Here is a 19650-nt window from a genome sequence, read left to right as displayed (position 1 = left end):
CTAACATAACTAAGTTAACTAATTTAGTTATTTAAATGATCATATTATGATCATTTAAGAAAAGATGAAGTTTGGTCCCAATTCCAACTCAGTATTTAGTTTATCTACAATGTGTGTGTTTACCATTGAATTTTTCAAATAATTGAATAAAACATACATATTAGAGTTTGGTTGTAGTTTGGCAAATTAGAGCATTCCACTGAAATTTTTTTCATATTTCTATTGGATTTCAAGGCACCTTGAAAAATAAAAGAATATTTGTGCATTGAAATAGACCATATCTATCATCTAGTCCAGACTTCCACCCACAGAAATTCCCTCCATGGTATTCCTGACAAATAGTGCCCAGGCTCTGCGTGATCCCCTCTAGTGACTGGGAATGTCTCTCTTGCAGAGATGGCCCAGAGCACTTTTCATTAACCTACTGGTTGATCTGAGTTCTGTCTTTTCAATCTGAACAGATGCAGTGGCTTCCTCTCAACACATGGTAGAGCTAACAGTGAGAATTCCTTCCCTTATCTCAGTGAATGTATTAGCTGAAAAGTTGGCAGTGTTCTAACACTCCTCACAGCATCACCTGCTTCATCTAAGAGTGATACTCAGGGGAAAAGCCTGGGGTGAGGAGAGAGGATAGTTTAAGGATGAAGGATCAGCAAAGCAACAAAGAAGAGGTGGACCATGAGCTGAATCTTTAAGTTTCTGACTTTCTGTTATTGCTTTTATTGATTTTGGAATGATCCTCTTATGCCCTTTTGTTTTGTTCCATTTTCCTACAGTCTTCTTTTCATGATTGTACTGAACTTGGATTTTCAGTGGAAAATAGTCACCTGTACACAGTGGAGCTGGGTGCCTGGGACGGGAGGTGGGGTAACCCTAGAATACAACCAGCAAGGTGACCTTGCCAGGGAGAATGGGACACAGAAATACCCTGATTTCCTGTGAGTGTTAAGAAAGAACAGACCCTGAAAAAAAAATTGTCAAATCTCTAAACAGGCTCCAGAAACGGATCCTTAGAGAAATTCCTCCCAATACAGTAAGAATTAAAACTCAAACTGAGAAAACTAGCAAAAGCAGCAGTAATCCTCAGAGGGAAGCCAGAGCAGGGCCACAAATCAAAGAGCAATATTAGAAAAATCTGCAAGAATAAGAAAGAATCATAGCAAGACTGTAGAAGGGAGTTGGGGAACTCTAGGTTTTCCTTTTTGTTGGACACACAAGCCAGAAGTCTTGCTTTGTAAACTTCCCAAGAGACTGAACAAGAAATTAAAGCCTGTGGAGCGGCTGGTGTGGGGATGGAGAGAAGGCTGAGATGAACAACAGAGGCTCCTAGTCTCGGGTCTCTGCTTTAACCCCACCACAGCCTGAATCTAAGAGCATCGCCCTTCTCCTGCAGTAGCAGGGCGATTGATGCACTTGCCTGCATCACTTTAGAGGGTACCCTCCCTTGCTCTAATACCTGATGCACTTGTGCCCTTGGAGGGTGATGCTGCAAACAAAAAAGGAGGAACCCCACTAAGCCAGGAGCCCAGCACTGCAGGCAGTGAACACCTTTTACAGGAAAGAGGTGTTTTAACCATGGTCTTATGTATCTTTGCATTCCAATTTCCCCTGATATTTTTCCCCACTAATTGGAGTGGCATGGGCATTTTTAGGATCCAGCTAAGGGGAAGTTGAGTCAGAAATGTATATAGTTTGGTATATTTAGAATCATTCAACTGTCACTTTAATATACAGCAGCTATGAGTAGCTCAGACACTCGCCATGTTAGATCAATTGACAAAGTGACAAAAAAGACACAGGACTCAAGGGATGTCACAAAATAGATGTCTTTTAGTGCCAGAAAAGAAGTATGTATGCAGCTAAGTGGAAACCAGGTTTGATCCATGAGGAGCAGGAGGCTAGTCTAGGGAAGTTCTCCCAAATCTCATAGTTCATATAACAAATAAGGTTGATATATTTTTCCCTAAACTTGAAAGCCATACTAAAAATGTATGTGGTATTATCAACAAGAACTTGGTAGATGAAAGAAATATATATATATATATATATATATATATATATATATATATAACTTTTCTAAACTATCAGAAAATTTAAAAAATTACTTGGATCAAGCTGCTAGAAGAAATATTGAATAATCTTTCTATTCTCTTTATAATGTTACAAAATTGATGTCATACAAAAAGGCAATAAAAAAATTTACAACTATAAATGTAGACAAAGGTATGTATTATAGAGTTATGTCAGTTAGTTAATTAAAGCTATGTTGTTTTCTAGATTTTGTGATTTTTATGACATTCGTTCATTTTTAAAGTAATTTGTATTTGAATTTTTTTATCATTGACATTCAAAGTGATCTTTTAATTTGGAGTTTTGTATTCTTTTTCTTGGAGAGTACATCCCAAACTGTTACGCTTCTGACCCCACAAAACCTCCACCTGCTTTTGCTTCTTTCATTGTATATACTCCACTGTATCATCTTTTACTTGATTATGTGTCTCTGTTACCTCCTGGGTGGTAAGGACTAAATCTAATTATTCCTAATATTCCCAGCACCTAATGTAATAAGATCTGGCGGTCGTTCAATATAATTTTGTTGATTGAAAATCTAACTGATGGCTATTGGAAAGAAAGTGGAGTTTCCACATAGTTATGCTTCAGATAGGAAAAAAACAAACAAACACTAAGACTGGAAGTGGGGTCAAAAGCTGAAGGGGAGACTGGGGATGTTGCAGGATGCTGAATAAAATGTGAGAGGATGAAGAACCTCCCACAGAAAAAATAACTGGATTATAGAAAAGACCACTAAAGGGTGCATTTGGGAACAAATGGTAGACATATATGAGGCTTAAAATCAATAGCTTTACTTTCTCTAGAGGAGGTAGACAAATTTCTTTCTGGAATTAAATGTGATTGCACATACATCATTTACCTTAATATCAGTCACAGAGTAGGTGATCAATAGACATGACTGTCACTCTCTTCACTAACTTTGCTTCAAGAATACAAGTTTGAGCCCAGAAACTATACAGGGGTAGAAACCAACAACACATAAGTAGGATGGTCTGGAGTTTAAAACTTATATCAGGTGGAGTGAACACAAGTGAGAATGTATACCTTCTCCCCACATTGAGGAGACTGAGCTGAGTGTTGGAACTGATCGTACTGGTCAGAAGTAGGTAAAGTGGAGAAAGGGGCCCTAGTGGAAAGGAGAGAGAAGAGAAGCCAGTGTAGAATTTCACTCTCCTCTCTCTGCAACCCCACCTAGCAGTGGTCTTTCCTACCCATCCAGGGACAGGATGGGGTGCTTGGCTTGGTCCCCCAGGAGGCTCATTTTCCAGGGGTGGTCTTTACAGAATAAACTTTCATTGCAATGTGCCTTAATGGGCTTTGCATTTAGTCAGGCATATCATTTCACCCATAATTCCTTCCCCTCGACAGTGGCAGCTCACCCACTTACCAACATTATGGCAATTTTCCCTTCACTAGAAATCTCCCCTAAATGTCTACTTAGGAAGCTCTTTGTTTGATGTCATTGACATGTTAATAGGAACAGCTCTGGGTTCTCTGCAGCTGTGAATACTGAAAGCTGAAGAAAATTTGAGAGAAGCTGGCAGGGGCATTCCACATTCCAAGTTCCATTGTTGAACACTAAGTGGAAAACAGAAGGATTCAGAGTGATAATTAAAAAGTTTTGAACACAAAGTTTGATACAAGTTAGAATTTGAAGAGGCCAGATCAACCATGTGCTCTAAGTAAGTGGATAAAACCACAGAGGAAGAGCCGGCCCATATTTAAGTCCTCTTAGGCTTTTGTACAAAACCTATAATTAAGAGTTTGCTCATCTTTACATTGACACTAAGGCTGAAGCCCATTCATTAATTTTATTAATGATGAATCACCATTTATTCTTGAACAAGTGATAAGTGAGGTATAGTCCTTCATGCAGAGGAGTTTACAGTCAAATAAGGAGAACAGTTCTGGAGACAGATGATGGATGTAGTCAGGGTCAGATCTGGAACAAGGAAGGGCTAATAGTGTCCCTATGAGAGCCAGGCAATCTGGGTCAGGATGGTCCAAAGATGGTGTCATAGCCAGAGGCAATCCCAGGCCTCCTAATGACTATGGAGATATATTTATCTATGTTTTGCAATAATAGATTGGCCCATTTTCCCTTTATATCCCTCTAGTTTAGCAATGAAAATGGGTGATTATTTTCTGCATCCTGATCCAAGGAAGGGGATGTTGTCTCTGTGGAACTTTTTCCCCAAGGATGTAGTTGGGTTTAGCAGGTGTGGACCCTCAGAGTTGCCAGCATGGGGAAGCCAGCACAATGTTTGGGTTGAGGTCACATGTCTTATGTGCCAATGTGGGATTGGATTAAAGGTGTTTCAAAATGTCTTTCATAAAGAGATTAAATGAGGAACCTCTTCAGGAGACCAAATATCTCCAATGCTCCAAGCCATTTAAGGCCCTGCTGCAGGTAGAACAATTTCCTGCAGTTTTTTTTTTTATTAAGGAATCAATTTAGTTTCAAAGGGCAGGGTCACACACAAAGGAAATGGATGACAATAAACTTCTTGAAAACTTATTTCTATGGCTGCTTCCATGTGGGGATAAACCGGATCAAAAAAATGGTAACAGACAGAACTAGGTATCTATCTTCACTCATATTGTAGCATCTCAAGCTCCTCTGGTTGCAGACATCCTCAAGGGGTATCACATGTGGGTTTGTGAGAGTGGTTCACTCAACCATGTATTTCCCGTATTTTCCCTCTTTTGTTCCAGCAGCTACTCTGCTGTCCTACCCTACATCCTTCCTAGTCTAGCCCATGCACTGATACTCGAAGGCCAGGTGTCTTCTGCCATCAATATATAACGAGGTTTCTGATCCTATTCTGTATGTACACATACTGTAAAAACCCCCCATTTGTGGGAAAAAGTTGTTATCTCCACTTGGGGTACCATCTTGTTTTATATGCAACACAATCATGTGTTCTTTTTATTATTGAAGTATAGTTGATTTACAATACTGTGTTAGTTGCAGGTGTACAGCAAGGTGATTCAGTTATACACACATATATATCTATTTTTTTCAAATTCTTTTCTCTTATATGTTATGTATTCTTAGAGCTTTATAAAGTTTTGTGACAAAAGGACTTTCCAGTTACCACGTAGCTTCATTGTGTTCCTCTCACTATAGGGATCTGTACTCTGGTAGTGATCTGTAGAAGCTGGGACAGAGTCCAGGATGGTTTACAGACATCATATTGTACATTAAGTTTCCCCATTAACCCAGACCCACAGTCAGGTCTGTATATCTGAACTCTCACTCCACACTGGCTGAGTTCTTTTCCAGGGTGAGTCTTGTTTTCTCCTGCAAGTAGGTCTCCAATTGCTTGCCCCACTGTTCTTTAGGCATGCTAGAAATCCCAGAATTTGTGACAAGTACACAACTTAGAGCAGATCTTTGGACTCAGTATATTAGGATGACTTGCTATTTGTAACTTGCCTCCAAATAAGTACCCTTTGGTGACAGGCAAAGAGAAAGATACTGTTGATTTACCTAATCCATAGTTAGGAAAAAAAAATCAATGATTCTGAAACATGGAAAGAGTAATAAGCACCAGGTTCTGTTGGCCCATTTGCTAGGAGCTGTAGAATTCTGTAAGAATTCTCCCATGAAATTTGGGAGCAAAGAGAAGGAAAACTAACATTTAGAGTCATAGAATGTATTAAGTGATATAATTATTAAGGCACACATTTAATGTAGTATTCTTCTTTGTGGAAACTCAAGTTCATAGCAAATGATAACGTATACAAGGCATAAAACTAGTCCTATCTCATTATTGTTATTACCCCATTATTGTTTTCTACTATAATACAAAGTTTAGTCTTTTAAAATCCCTGAGCTGAGACCCCAAGATATTAAGCCCATCAAAATATGTTTTGGATATTAAATCACAAAAAATAAATATAAGGGAAAACAGGGAGGTGTGTTTTAAAATCCAGTATTTTAATCCAAGACCTCTTTTACGGCTGTGTCCAGTGGATGCAAGCTGGGCCATCTGGCTCCAGAATCTATGCCATTAAATGTAAAGCCATTAATGAAACTTGGCAAATAGTATTTCTATTAACTTATTTTCCAGGACCTCTCCCCTTATAAAATGAGGACAAAGGATGGAAAACCCAGAAGAATTACAGAGGGAATTCCAGGAGTAAATATGGAAACCATTCTGGTGTCTCTGTAACACACTTCATGTGATTTTTTCACCTGCTCAGTTTTCCTACGTGTTTGGCTGATGGTTACACATCACACCATCAGGACACATGTGAGCTGCCTGAGAGCAATTGCCACTAACAGAGTGTGAACTCAAAACCAGTATATTTATCATCAGAAGACCAGGAGAGAAAAGCAAATCAAGTTGACGTCATTGATTAGGAAGAACGAGGACTCAGGAATCAGACAGACTTGGTTTCAGGGCTTAGATCTTTTCTTATTTGCTATTTAATCTTGAGCAAGTTGCTTAACCTTTCGGTATGTTAGTTTTATCAAAGGAAATGGAGTATTAACGTCTAATTCATAATGTTGGTCTTGATTATATAATGAAGCTGTACAGCAAGCCATGGATGAAATTTGGTTTTGGGTATCATGAAACCTCAGTGGACGGAGTCTGGGAGAGTCTCCACCTGTAACTACAAGCAGTCTCATTTTCAGGGGGGCAGAGGCTTCAACATTCCTTTTTTTTTTTTTTTTTTTGCTGTAGAAGACCCACAGAAAGTACCCTTTAGATATAAAGAGAAGTCAAACAGTACTTTACTCAAGGAAAGCTCAAAAGTCACTATTCACCAAATGCAGATAGATGTTCTATTTGGTAATAATTGTAGGATGCAGTTTCATCAAAAGTATACATGTTCATACTTTTGTTTCTTTGACATATTTTGAGGAGAGCATTTCCTTTTTCTTATGCTATGCACTGTTTATACACATTTGTTTTATATTGTTGTTGGCTTATGCATGTTGTATGAGGTAATGAGGAAGATAGAATAGCAGACATAATTTGATAATACAAGGCCAGAGCAAGGAGTATTACTCATTATTTCAAATTGTTATAAAGTTTATTTCTAGCTTAAAGCCCTACTTGGAAATATTCTTTAATTCACTATATGATGCTTCCATCTAGATTGGGTCTGTCATTTATTTTATTTAAATTTTTATTTTTTTTAATTTTTTGATATAACAATTACAGTTTTATTCTGTTTATCTTAAATTCCAACATATTTCCAAAATTGTAGAGACATAAACTTTGATAACCTCAGGCAATTTTGTTTACACATATTTCTTATAAAGATAATGACTTTTCTTTTTATACAGCAGGTTCTTATTAGTCATCAATTTTACACACATCAGTGTATACATGTCAATCCCAATCTCCCAATTTGTCACACCACCACCCCCAAGCCCTTGCAGCTTTCCCTGCTTGGTGTCCATACGTTTGTTCTCTACATCTGTGTCTCAATTTCTGCCCTGCAAACTGGTTCATCTGTACCATTTTTCTAGGTTCCACATATATGTGATATTTGTTTTTCTCTTTCTGACTTACTTCACTCTGTATGACAGTCCCTAGATCCATCCACATCTCAACAAATGACCCAATTTCATTCCTTTTTATGGCTGAGTAATATTCCATTGTATATATGTGCCACATCTTCTTTATCTCTATGAGGTGGATCAAAAAAGATCTTGCTGTGATTTATGTCAAACAGTGTTCTTTCTATGTTTTCCTCTTTCTATGTTTTACTATGTTATGTCTCTAATCCATTTTGAGTTTATTTTTGTGTATAGTGTTAGGGAGTGTTCTAATTTCATTCTTTTACATGTAGCTGTCCAGTTGTCCCGGCACCATTTATTGAAGAGACTGTCTTTTCTCCATTGTATATCCTTGCCTCCTTTCTCATAGATTAGTTGACCATAGGTGCCTGGATTTATCTCTGGGCTTTCTATTTTGTTCCATTGATCTGTTTCTGTTTTTGTGCCGGTACCATATTGTCTTGATTACTGTAGCTTTGTAGTATAGTCTGAAGTCGGGGAGTCTGATTCCGCCAGCTTCTTTTTTTCCCCTCAAGACTGCTTTGGCTATTTGGGGTCTTTTTTGTCTCCATACAAATTTTAAGATTTCTTATTCTAGTTCCGAAAAAAATGTCATTGGTAATTTGATAGCGATTGCATTGAATCTGAAGACTGCTTTGGGTAGTATAATCATTTTCACAATATTGATTTTTCCAATCCAGGAACATGGTATATCTCTCCATCTGTTGGTATCATCTTGAATTTCTTACATCAGTGTCTTATAGTTTTGTGTATACAGGTCTTTGGCTCCCTAGGTAGGTTTATTCCTAGGTATTTTATTCTTTTGTTGCAATGGTAAATGAGAGTATTACGTTAATTTCTCTTTCAGATTTTTCATCATTAGTGTATAGGAATGCTAGAGATTTCTGTGCATTAATTTTGTATCCTGCAACTTTACCAAATTCACTGATTAGCTCTAGTAGTTTTCTGGTGGCATCTTTAGGATTCTCTATGTATAGTATCATGTCATCTGCAAACAGTGACAGTTTTATTTCTTCTTTTCCAATTTGTATTCTTTTTATTTCTTTTTCTTCTCTGATTGCCGAGGCTAGGACTTCCAAAACTATGTTGAATAATGGCAGTGAGAGTGGACATCCTTGTCTTGTTCCTGATCTTAGAGGAAGCACTTTCAGTTTTTCACCATTGAGAATGATGTTTGCTGTGGGTTTCTTGTATATGTCCTTTATTATGTTGAGGTAGGTCCCCTCTGCACCTACTTTCTGGAGAGTTTTATCATAAATAGGTGTTGAATTTTGTCAAAAGCTTTTTCTGCATCTATTGAGATGATCATATGGTTTTTATTCTTCAATTTGTTAATACGGTGTATCACATTGATTGACTTGCGTATATTGAAGAATCCTTGGATCATCCCTTGTATGATCCTTTTAATGTGTTGTTGGATTCTGTTTGCTAGTATTTTATTGAGGATTTTTGCATCTATATTCATTAGTGATATTGGTCTGTAGTTTTCTTCTTTTATACTATCTTTTTCTGGTTTTGGTATCAGGGTGATGGTGGCCTCATACAATGAGTTTGGGAGTATTCCTTCCTCCACAATTTTTTGGAAGAGTTTGAGAAGGCTGGGTTTATCTCTTCTCTAAATGTTTGGTAGAATTCACCTGCGAAGCCATCTGGTCTTGGACTTTTGTTTGTTGGAAGATTTTAATCACAGTTTCAATTTCATTACTTGTGATTTCTCTGTTCATATTTTCTATTTCTTCCTGGTTCAGTCTTGGAAGGTTATACCTTTCTAAGAATTTGTCCATTTCTTCCAGGTTGTCCATTTTATTTGCATAGAGTTGCTTGTAGTAGTCTCTTAGGATGCTTTGTATTTCTGCTGTGTCTGTTGTAACTTTTTTTTCATTTCTAATTCTAGTGATTTGAGTCCTCTCCCTCTTTTTCTTGATGAGTCTGGCTAATGGCTTATCAATTTTGTTTATCTTCTCAAAGAACCAGCTTTTAGTTTTATTTATCTTTGCTATTGTTTTCTTTGTTTCTATTTCATTTACTTCTGCTCTGATATTTATGATTTCTTTCCTTCTGCTAAGTTTGGGTTTTGTTTGGTTTTCTTTCTAAGTTTCTTTAGGTGTAAGGCTAGATTATTTATCTGAGATTTTTCTTGTTTCTTGAGATAGGCTTGTAGAGCTATAAACTTCCCTCTTAGAACTACTTTTCCTGCATCCCATAGGTTTTGGATCGTCATGTTTTTATTGTCATTTTTCTCTAGGTATTTTTTAATTTCCTCTTTGAATTCTTCAGTGATCTCTTGCTTATTTAGTAACATAGTGTTTAGCCTTCATGTGTTTGTGTTCTTTACGTTTTTTTCCCCCTGTAATTCATTTCTAATCTCATAGCTTTGTGGTCAGGAAAGATGCTTGATAGGATTTCAATTTTCTTAAATTTACTGAGGCTTGATTTGTGACCCTAGATGTGATCTATCCTGGAGAATGTTCCATGTGCACTTGAGAAGAAAGTGTACTCTGCTGTTTTTGGATGGAATGTCCTATAAATATCAATTAAATCTATCTGGTCTATTGTGTCACTTAAAGCTTCTGTTTCCTTATTTATTTTCATTTTGGATGATCTGTCCATTGATGTAACTAAGGTGTTAAAGTCTTCCACTGTTTTTTTATTACTGTCGATTTCCTCTTTTATAGCTGTTAGAAGTTGCCTTATGTATTGAGGTGCTCCTATGTTGGGTGCAAAGTTATTTATAATTGTTATATCTTCTTCTTGGATTGATACCTTGATCATTATGTAGTGTCCTTCCTTGTCTCTTGTAACATTCTTTGGTTTTTTTTGTTTCATTTTTTTTTTGCGGTACGCAGGCTTCTCACCACCGCAGCCTCTCCCGTCATGGAGCACAGGCTCCAGACGCGAAGGCCCAGCGGCCATGTCTCATAGGCCCAGCCGCTCCGCGGCATGTGGGATCTTCCCGGACCGGGGCACAAACCTGTGCCACCTGCATCGGCAGGCGGACTCCCAACCACTGCATCACCAGGGAAGCCCCATTCTTTGTTTTAAAGTCTATTTTATTTGATATGAGTATTGCTACTCCAGCTTTCTTTTGATTTCCATTTGCATGGAATATCTTTTTCCATCCCCTCGCTTTCAGTCTGTATGTGTCCCTAGGTCTGAAGTGTGTCTCTTGTAGAGAGCATATATATGGGTTTTGTTTTTGTACCCATTCAGCAAGCCTGTGTCTTTTGGTTGGAGCATTTAATCCATACACATTTAAGGAAATTATCGATATATATGTTCCTATGACCATTTTCTTAATTGTTTTGTGTTTAGGGCCTTTCCTTCTCTTGTGTTTCCTGCCTAGAGAAGTTCCTTTAGCATTTGTTGTAGAGCTGGTTTGGTGGTACTGTTGCTGCTTTCAATAATTTTTCTTTGTCTTTAATTTTTGCCAATTTGATTACTATGTGTCTCGGTGTGTTTCTCCTTGGGTATATCCTGTATGGGACTCGCTGCGCTTCCTGGACTTGGGTGGCTATTTCCTTTCCCATGTTAGGGAATTTTTTGAGTATAATCTGTTCAAATATTTTCTCAGGTCCTCTCTCTTTATTTTCTCCTTCTGGGACCCCTATAATGGGAATGTTGTTGTGTTTAATGTTGTCCCAGAGGGCTCTTAGGCTGTCTTCATTTCTTTTCATTCTTTTTTCTTTACTCTGTTCCACAGCAATGAATTCCACCATTTTGTCTTCCAGGTCACTTATCCGTTTTTCTGCCTCAGTTATTCTGCTATTGATTCATTCTAGTGTAGTTTTCACTTCAGTTATTGTATTATTCATCTCTCTTTGTTTGTTCTTTAATTCTTCTAGGTGGTTGTTAAACATTTCTTGCATCTTCTTGATCTTTGCCTCCATTGTTTTTCCGAGGTCCTGGATCATCTTCACTATCATTATTCTGAATTCTTTTTCTGGAAGGTTGAATATCTCCACTTCATTTAGTTGTTTTTCTGGGGTTTTATCTTGTTCCTTCATCTGGTACATAGCCCTCTGCCTTTTCATCTTGTTGATCTTTCTGTGAATGTGGTTTTTGTTCCACAGGCTGCAGGATTGTAGTTCTTCTTGCTTCTGCTATCTGCCCTCTGGTGGATGAGGCTATCTAAGAGGCTTGTGCAAGTTTCCTGATGGGAGCGACTGTTGGTGGGTAGAGCTGGCTGTTGCTCTGGTGGGCAGAGCTCAGTAAAACTTTAATCTGCTTATCTGCTGATGGGTGGGGCTTGGTCCCCTCCCTGTTGGTTGTTTGGCCTGAGGTGACCCAACACTGGAGCCTACCTGGGCTCTTTGGTGGGGCTAATGGCATACTCTGGGAGGGTTCACGCCAAGGAGTACTTCCCAGAACTTCTGCTGCTAGTGTCCTTGTCCCAGTGGTGAGCCACAGCCATCCCCCACCTCTGCAGGAGACCCTCCAACACTAGCAGGTAGGTCTGGTTCAGCCTCCCTTGGGTTCACTGCTCATTCCCCTGGGTCCCAATGTGCACACTACTTTGTGTGTGCCCTCCAAGAGTGGAGTCTCTGTTTCCCCCAGTCCTGTCAAAGCCCTGCAATCAAATCTCACTAGCCTCAAAGTCTGATTCTCTAGGAATTCCTCCTCCCGTTGCTGGACCCCCAGGTTGGGAAGCCTGACGTGGGGCTCAGAACCTTCACTCCAGTGGGCGGCTTTCTGTGGTATAAGTGTTCTCCAGTCTATGAGTCACCTACCCAGCAGTTCTGGGGTCTGATTTTGCTGTGATTGTGCCCCTCCTACCATCTCATTATGGCTTCTCCTTTGTCTTTGGATGTGGGGTTCTTTTTTGGTGAGTTCCAGTGTCTTCCTTTCGATGACTGTCCAGCAGCTAGTTGTGATTCTGGTGTTCTCGCAAGAAGGAGTGAGAGCATGTCCTTCTACTTCGCCATATTTTTCAGTGTGATTTGTTTTTGTATCCTATGTTCTTTTTATTCCCCTTTTTGAATTCTTTTCTCACCCATTTGTTTTCATTCTGTGCTGTAATTCATATCCATCGTATACACTTTTGTTGTAAAATGCATCAGGGGGTTGCAGTACAGGTAGGAGAGGGAGAACGCAGCTGTGGTTTAATCCAGCTTCACTGGAGAATTTGGTCTTTGCTCATTTAAGTTTCACTAAATGTCTGCACCATGATACTCTGAGCCTAGGAATGTGCATGTGCGTGTATATGTGTGCATATGTGCATGAGTAGGTGTGTGTGTCTATATGAGGGTGTGCAGTAAGGTTATAACCTGGCCTTTCCTTGGTTCCCTCAGTCCAGCATGTGGCTCTAGAAAAAAATCTCATTTTCCCCACTTTTGATGAGACACTAAGCCAATTAGGAGGGTTTTATAGTATTAAGAAAAACAATTTCCAATTTTCTCTGATACTTTTTCTTATGTTTTCAGTTTAGTTCTCTCCAAATTAGTAGTCATAGTTTTCAGGCTTTGTCAGAAGTTTCTTCTTTCCATAGTAATCTTCCAGAAGTGGAGGTGGTACCAAGATCTGTCATAAGCCCTGCTTTCACCTCTCTTTCTTTGTTCATAAAATATCAAAGTTTAAAAAAATAATATTGTAGACTTTTTCCTAGTTAATTTTTTCTGGTGACTTTTTCTAAAATTTATTTTATAATGGGAAAACTTTCTGTGAACGTTTCATTCTTCAGTGTTTCCTCATGAGATGGAGTTTTATATATGAAATCAAATAAGTAAATTAATAGATAGACAGAGAGATGAAACAACTTAAATATTCCATGATAAGCTAAGTAAATTGTAATATAACTATATTATGAAGTGCCATACAATCATCAAAACATATTTATGGAGATTTTTTAAAATAGCATAGGTAATGCTTAAATTTAAATGTGACATGTTAAAAAATACATATAGAAAATAACCTTCACTGTGTAAAAAATATAGAGTTTATGGCTCATGAAGCTTAACTAAACATATGTGTTTACCTCTCCCTTACTCAAAAATCCCACTGAAATGATGTAAGGAATACAATAAGAGCAATAAATCACAAGCAATGTGGCAGTGATATATAGCTGGGAAGAGAGCCTCCAGCATACCAAACTAGTATAGAAGTTTTAGAAATTTTAAAAACCCATGAAGTTAGATGACCACAAAAAACAAGAGTTTCTGAATGACCTTGTCCATAACCCCCAGAATAATTGTGCAAATGTAGTTTTTTATCCTATAACTTCCCTTTATAAGAATTTACACTAGCTTTCTGTATATCCTTCCTTCCAATGTTAGCTCCTCTGTTTGATGTTCAGAGTCTTCTAGTATATGGTCCAACCTTCATTCAATTCTGTCACCCTTGTCTTCTCAGTATGAAAATCCCTTTATCTCCTGAATTTGCTCATGTTATTTTCTCAGCCTGAAATGCAGACTTCCCACCTTCAATTCACCATTACACAAATCTTCTCTATATTTAAGGTTTAAAGAATAATTTTTCTCTGACTTCTGGAATTCCCCAAGTAATTAATACCCATCTATAAATTCATACTGATTGGGCCACATTTGTTGATTACAAGTTTGATCATTTTTTTAAGGAATTACCTGACATTTAAATTTGAAGCCTCTTGAGGCCTTCCATTTTTGTACATTTCATGATATGTAACTCCAGGCCATGGACACAGATGTTCAATGGATTCTGAATTCTTAGTAGTGCTCTGGGCACATCATGCTTTCATCTGTCTCTAGGCTTTGGTTCAGGCTCTCTCCCTTGTCTGGAATACTCCTCTTGCTTTCACTTTCTTAATCAAATACCATCTTTCCTTAGAGAGGAAATTTCTTGACTTTCAGTGACTCTCTGCACTACCTCTGTGCTATGAATTTTCTGTTTAACATGAACACCACAGGAGGAGTAAAGGGAGCAAGACTGAGTAGAGGGAGGGGTTGGGCTGTGCTGCAGCCACGATGAAGACCTCAATCCCTTTCATCAGGAGCACTGGGATGGTCCTTCACAGTGGACCAGTCCCTCTGCATAGTCCTTCCTTGACCACTCATTGGATGCAGGCTGCCTCCAGGAAGCACACATGGCCTTGGACAAGGTGACTTTCTTCAAGGAAATGTTATTCTTAGACTGGACTCTCAGCTGAAGGTAACAGGGAACATGTTCCTGGTTGTACAGCACACGATGTTCCACTGTGATCTTTTGAAGTGCAGGGACTGCATCTTCATTTCCATATTCCCTTCAACTAGCATTGTGCCTAGCACAGACAGAGTATGTAAGACAAATTTTGGAAAACTCACCTGTGAAACATCTCTAGTTTGTTAATAATCAGTACAATATACACTGGAAGTATTTGTTTCAGGGTCCCAATTACTAGGCTTTTATTTAACAAATAATTACTGACCACTTATTATATACCTGACTCTCTTGTAGATATTTGGAATGAGACAGTATATAAAACAGGCAGACTCCCACCTTCATAGATGAACAAAAACTAAACAACAATATACATGTATGTATATAAACACGCCAAAGACATGTATAGCTATGTGTGCATATATATACATATAAATTATATATATATATTTTTAGTAAAAGTACTTTATTTCCTCTTGTATTTGTTTTATAGCTCGCTTTACAAAGTTGGAAAGTGCATATGTGCAATGAGAAAAAGAAACTGTAAAGCTGGGTATAGAGTATCAGGATTTTGGGGGCAGGGCATGGGGACCAGTTGTGATTTTAAAATAGGATAGTCAAGCTGAATCTCATTGAAAAGGTGACCTTTGAGAAACGACCTGGAAAAGACGTGGGGGAGAGCCATTCCAAGGGAAGGAACAACTAATGCAAAATCATAAGAAAGGGTTTTGGTAGTGAGATGTTTCAGAACACCAAAGAACCCAGTGTGGTAGAAAGAGCAAGTGAGGGGAGGGTGCTAAGAAAAATGAAGTTGGAGAACCAACAGGAGGCCAGGTCACTTAAGGCCTTGTAGGCACTGGGGACTTGGGGTTTTACGCTGCATCACTCAGCAGGTTTAAGAGAGAACATACAATGGATGCTCATGTTATGCTGTGCAGTGTGCTGAGCACTTTGTGTTCATATGTTTATTAGTCCTCGTGGAAACTCTGTGTATAAGGTAGTATTGCTAGTATCCCTGTTTCATTAGTGAGCACACCTGGTTTTAAAGACGTTGATTAACCCACCCAAGGGCACACTGAGGTTAAGTTATGAGGACTGTATCTAAGCTGTCTGACTCTTGTGCATTGAATCATAACATCATCCTGATTCCCAACTCAATGGCTTCTATTTGACTTTGTAGCATCAAACTAGATGAAAAGTTCTGCAAATACAGGTCAAAACCTACTGCTGTCAAAGGGTAAATTGGTAAAATATCTTAACACTCTCCCAGAAAATAGAAAGTGCGTTTATCTTCAACTGAGAAAATAAGTTCTGTCGTCGTTTGCCATATCACCACCATCCAACAAACATTTGTCATACTTCCATGTTGCAAGTTGGGTTCTCTGGAACGGCCTTTGAGAACAACCCCTGTGAAAGGTAGGCGACAGAGAGGTGAGTGGGCAGAGGGGAAGTTAACCCCAATGCAGCCCCAGTGACAGCCTTCACTGACCTCCCAGGAAGCTTGGGAGCTTGAATGGCTCAGTAGAGTTGGGCCAAGATGGCCAGGCCTTTGTTCTCCTACAGCAGCCCATCACTGGCTGTAAGCCTTTGAAGGGGGGCTACAGCGCAACACCTGACATGGTCACTGCAATCCACTACGCACAAAAAGCCACCTCTGATCTCCTGAGTTGTCTTAGTTGCTACAAGAAATGTACAAGCAGATCGCTAAACATGGTTTTGATGATACAGGAGTGTAGCTTCATCCTCATGGACAAAGAAGCAGTGGCAATATACAAATCCACTGACATTTCGCCTACATTTCGTATGCACAGACACATTTGGTCTGCATCTATAAATTTAAACCTAATGAGATTTGTGTGTGTGTGTGTGGTACGCAGGCCTCTCACTGTTGTGGCCTCTCCCATTGCGGAGCACAGGCTCCGGACGCGCAGGCTCAGCAGCCATGGCTCACGGGCCTAGCCGCTCCGCGGCATGTGGGATCTTCCCGGACCGGGGCACGAACCCATGTACCCTGCATCGTCAGGCGGACTCTCAACCACTGCACCACCAGGGAAGCCCAAACCTAATGAGATTTTTTACTGCTGCTATAACTTTTTAATCTAAAAAGATTCAGAAACATTCTTCTGTGAAAAGAAAAACCTAGAATTGTGAAGTCTCACAAACAGAGACTAGGAGAGGTGGCATAAGAGAATGTAACACTTTTCCCCATTTTTTTCTTCCTCATTCACGCTCACTTCTCCTTTCCCTTTCATGGTTGCTGAGGCTCTACTTACTCATCTGCTGCCAGAAGAGCAAGTATCCCAGTGTCAAAGGGCATTATCCCTCTGTGGCGGTGCTGCTGCTGCTAGTTGAGTGATGGTAAGATGTTACTGTTGTTATTACCAGCTTTGATGAGCAAAAAATGCAGCTCAGCTTAAAGTCATTTTCATCCCTAGAATTTTCTTTCTTTTTCTCCTACAGAGACAAGAGTGGTATCTTTTGCATTTTATGGTTTTATTTTTTTAATGTTCCCAAGTAAGCCAAACTCAAAGGACAAACAGTCAAATTCCCTTGCTTTTCATAATTTGTAAAGAATGTACAATGTGTCTCACCACGATTTTATCAATCTCTTCACCCAGGAAAGTCACTAATGGAATTCCCACTGGGTTCATAATAAAAGAAGGTCACAATTTCATCTATTAATTAGCATATTAGTATGTAGGTTCATGCACACCTGAACATAAGGGTGTTATTTTGCATTGTCTTATTTTCTGAGAAAGCAGTGACTTGTATTTTTATATAAACTTTGTGTAATTTTTATCCACGTTTAGAAAAATTCAGCATACATATTTCCCAGATACTGAAATCTGATAAACCCACATGCTCTACTGTTATACAACCTTCCTTATCTCAGAACTACCCATTCAAAACTCCTATAGGATGCCTCCTATCAATCATTAAAAGTGCAAGAATAAGCCTAACTCTTAAAGGACTGGAAAACTCTACTCTTCTGGTAATTGTCATTGATACATAAACCTTCTAAGATACTTTGAAACAAGGATATTCCAGTTAACCTTCTTCACCCTTTAACACAGTAGGAGGCAACATAGATTCTCCAACCTCTGAGATTGTTAGGAAAGAAGGGCTTCCAGAACCTTACCAACCAGCCACAGAAGTAAAAATTGTACTCAACTAAAACACACTGGCAAATTCTTCATTTATGTGTCAGAATGTCACCTCTCAGGAAGCAGAGAGCATACTAAGGGAAACAAAATCTCTAGATGATTCACAACTAGCTAGGAAAATTTATATGGATATATGGAACTAATAGGTGCCTTGGGAAGAGTTTATGTTCATTTGCCTATTAATTGAAACATTTATTTATTCGATAATCAAACATTACTTGAACACCTACTGGGCTCCATGAATCAAGGATACAGAAATTAAAAACTCAGACCCTGTCTCGGCTGCAGAGAGGCACAGAAGAAGAAACAAATATATAATGCAATAACCTGAGCACTTCCCTGGAAGTACACTCAGAGAAATATGAGAGGGTATGGGCTAGAAACCAAGCTCAGACTAGCAGCTGTGGAGGAAGCTTATTTTTGCAGGAATTACATATGACATCAGGCTTGAAGTATAGTATAAATAAGCCAGGAGGCCCAGAAATAATCTGGGGGTGGTAGTGGAAGGGCCGGATTGTCAGGACCTTCAACCCTGCTTGGAATTTTGGACTTTATCCTAAAGACAATAAGGAGCCCCTGAAAGCAGGGAAGTCCTGTGGACATTTCTGCTTTATAGCTGGGGGCTGTACACAGGGGTTTCGAATCCATGAGGACCATGAAATTAAATGAGACATTCCAGATGACCATGTTTTCTTAATGAAATAGAATCAAGTAGAATGGAAAAGAAAACATTAAAATGCATTGTAAATAGTATAAGTAAGTATTGCTTTGTGAAATGTGGGTGTTAGATCACAAAATAAGTTTTTCTTAAAGGGGGCTGTGGTCAAAATAATTTTAGAAGCAGCGTTTTAGAAAGATATTTTAGGTAGTTGAAGGCAGGGATTATTATAACCAATAATAAAAGTGAAAAAAGATGGGCTCTTTGGAATCTGTAAGACCATGGAAAGGACAGTAATTTCATTTCTCTGACATCTCTGAGGTAGGGGAAGCCACCAGATTTTCAATTTTACACACTTATAATAAGAACAGCTCTCTCCTTGTATCCAGCACTGCTTTTGCCATTTTCTCCATCTGAGATGATATTGCCCCTGTTTCTGCATGAAAAATCCATTATTCAAAGGACAGTTAAAATGGTGCTTTTTCCATGAAATTTTCCAGAGCTCCCCATTGAGACATAACCTAGCATCAATCCTTTTATGTACCATAAATCACTTTCTGTCTTAGCCTGTTGTATGGCCTTCACAATAAGTGACACTATTTAGAAATGGCTTGTTTTATTGTTGACCTTCTTATTTCTTCTTCATTTTCCCTCTTCTAGAATGTTAAACGTTTGAGGGCAGGATGGGGACTTCCTGTTCACAGTCTTCAGGCCTAGAAGTGGGGGTGGCAGTGCTGAAAGACTGAATAAAAAGTTCTTGAGTAAAGTAATGAATGAACTCAACTCTTACCTGAAAGAACTTGAGGCAGAATTGGTGTGTGACCTGCACCCTGATTCCACAACATTGACTTTATTATCACCACTCCAGGATCCTCATTCTGGTTCCTGTTTTCCCCATTGCACCAAACTGTTTCTTTAAACAGAAGAGCCAAAAAGAGGGAAATTCAATGTAAAGTAGATTCCATTTTGAAACTTTATTTGGATTAAAATGCATTGTGGTCATATTTTTACTTCCTGCTAAATGGTTACATACATAATATATATCTCACCTGCATTATATTTACAAAGCATCAGTGACTCTTATTCTGTGACTTTAGAAAGTTTTTCCA

This window comes from Leucopleurus acutus (genome assembly GCF_964270905.1).
Source record: "Leucopleurus acutus genome assembly, chromosome: 6".
In the NCBI taxonomy this organism is placed as follows: Eukaryota; Metazoa; Chordata; class Mammalia; order Artiodactyla; family Delphinidae; genus Leucopleurus; species Leucopleurus acutus.
This window is presented reverse-complemented; position numbering follows the sequence as displayed.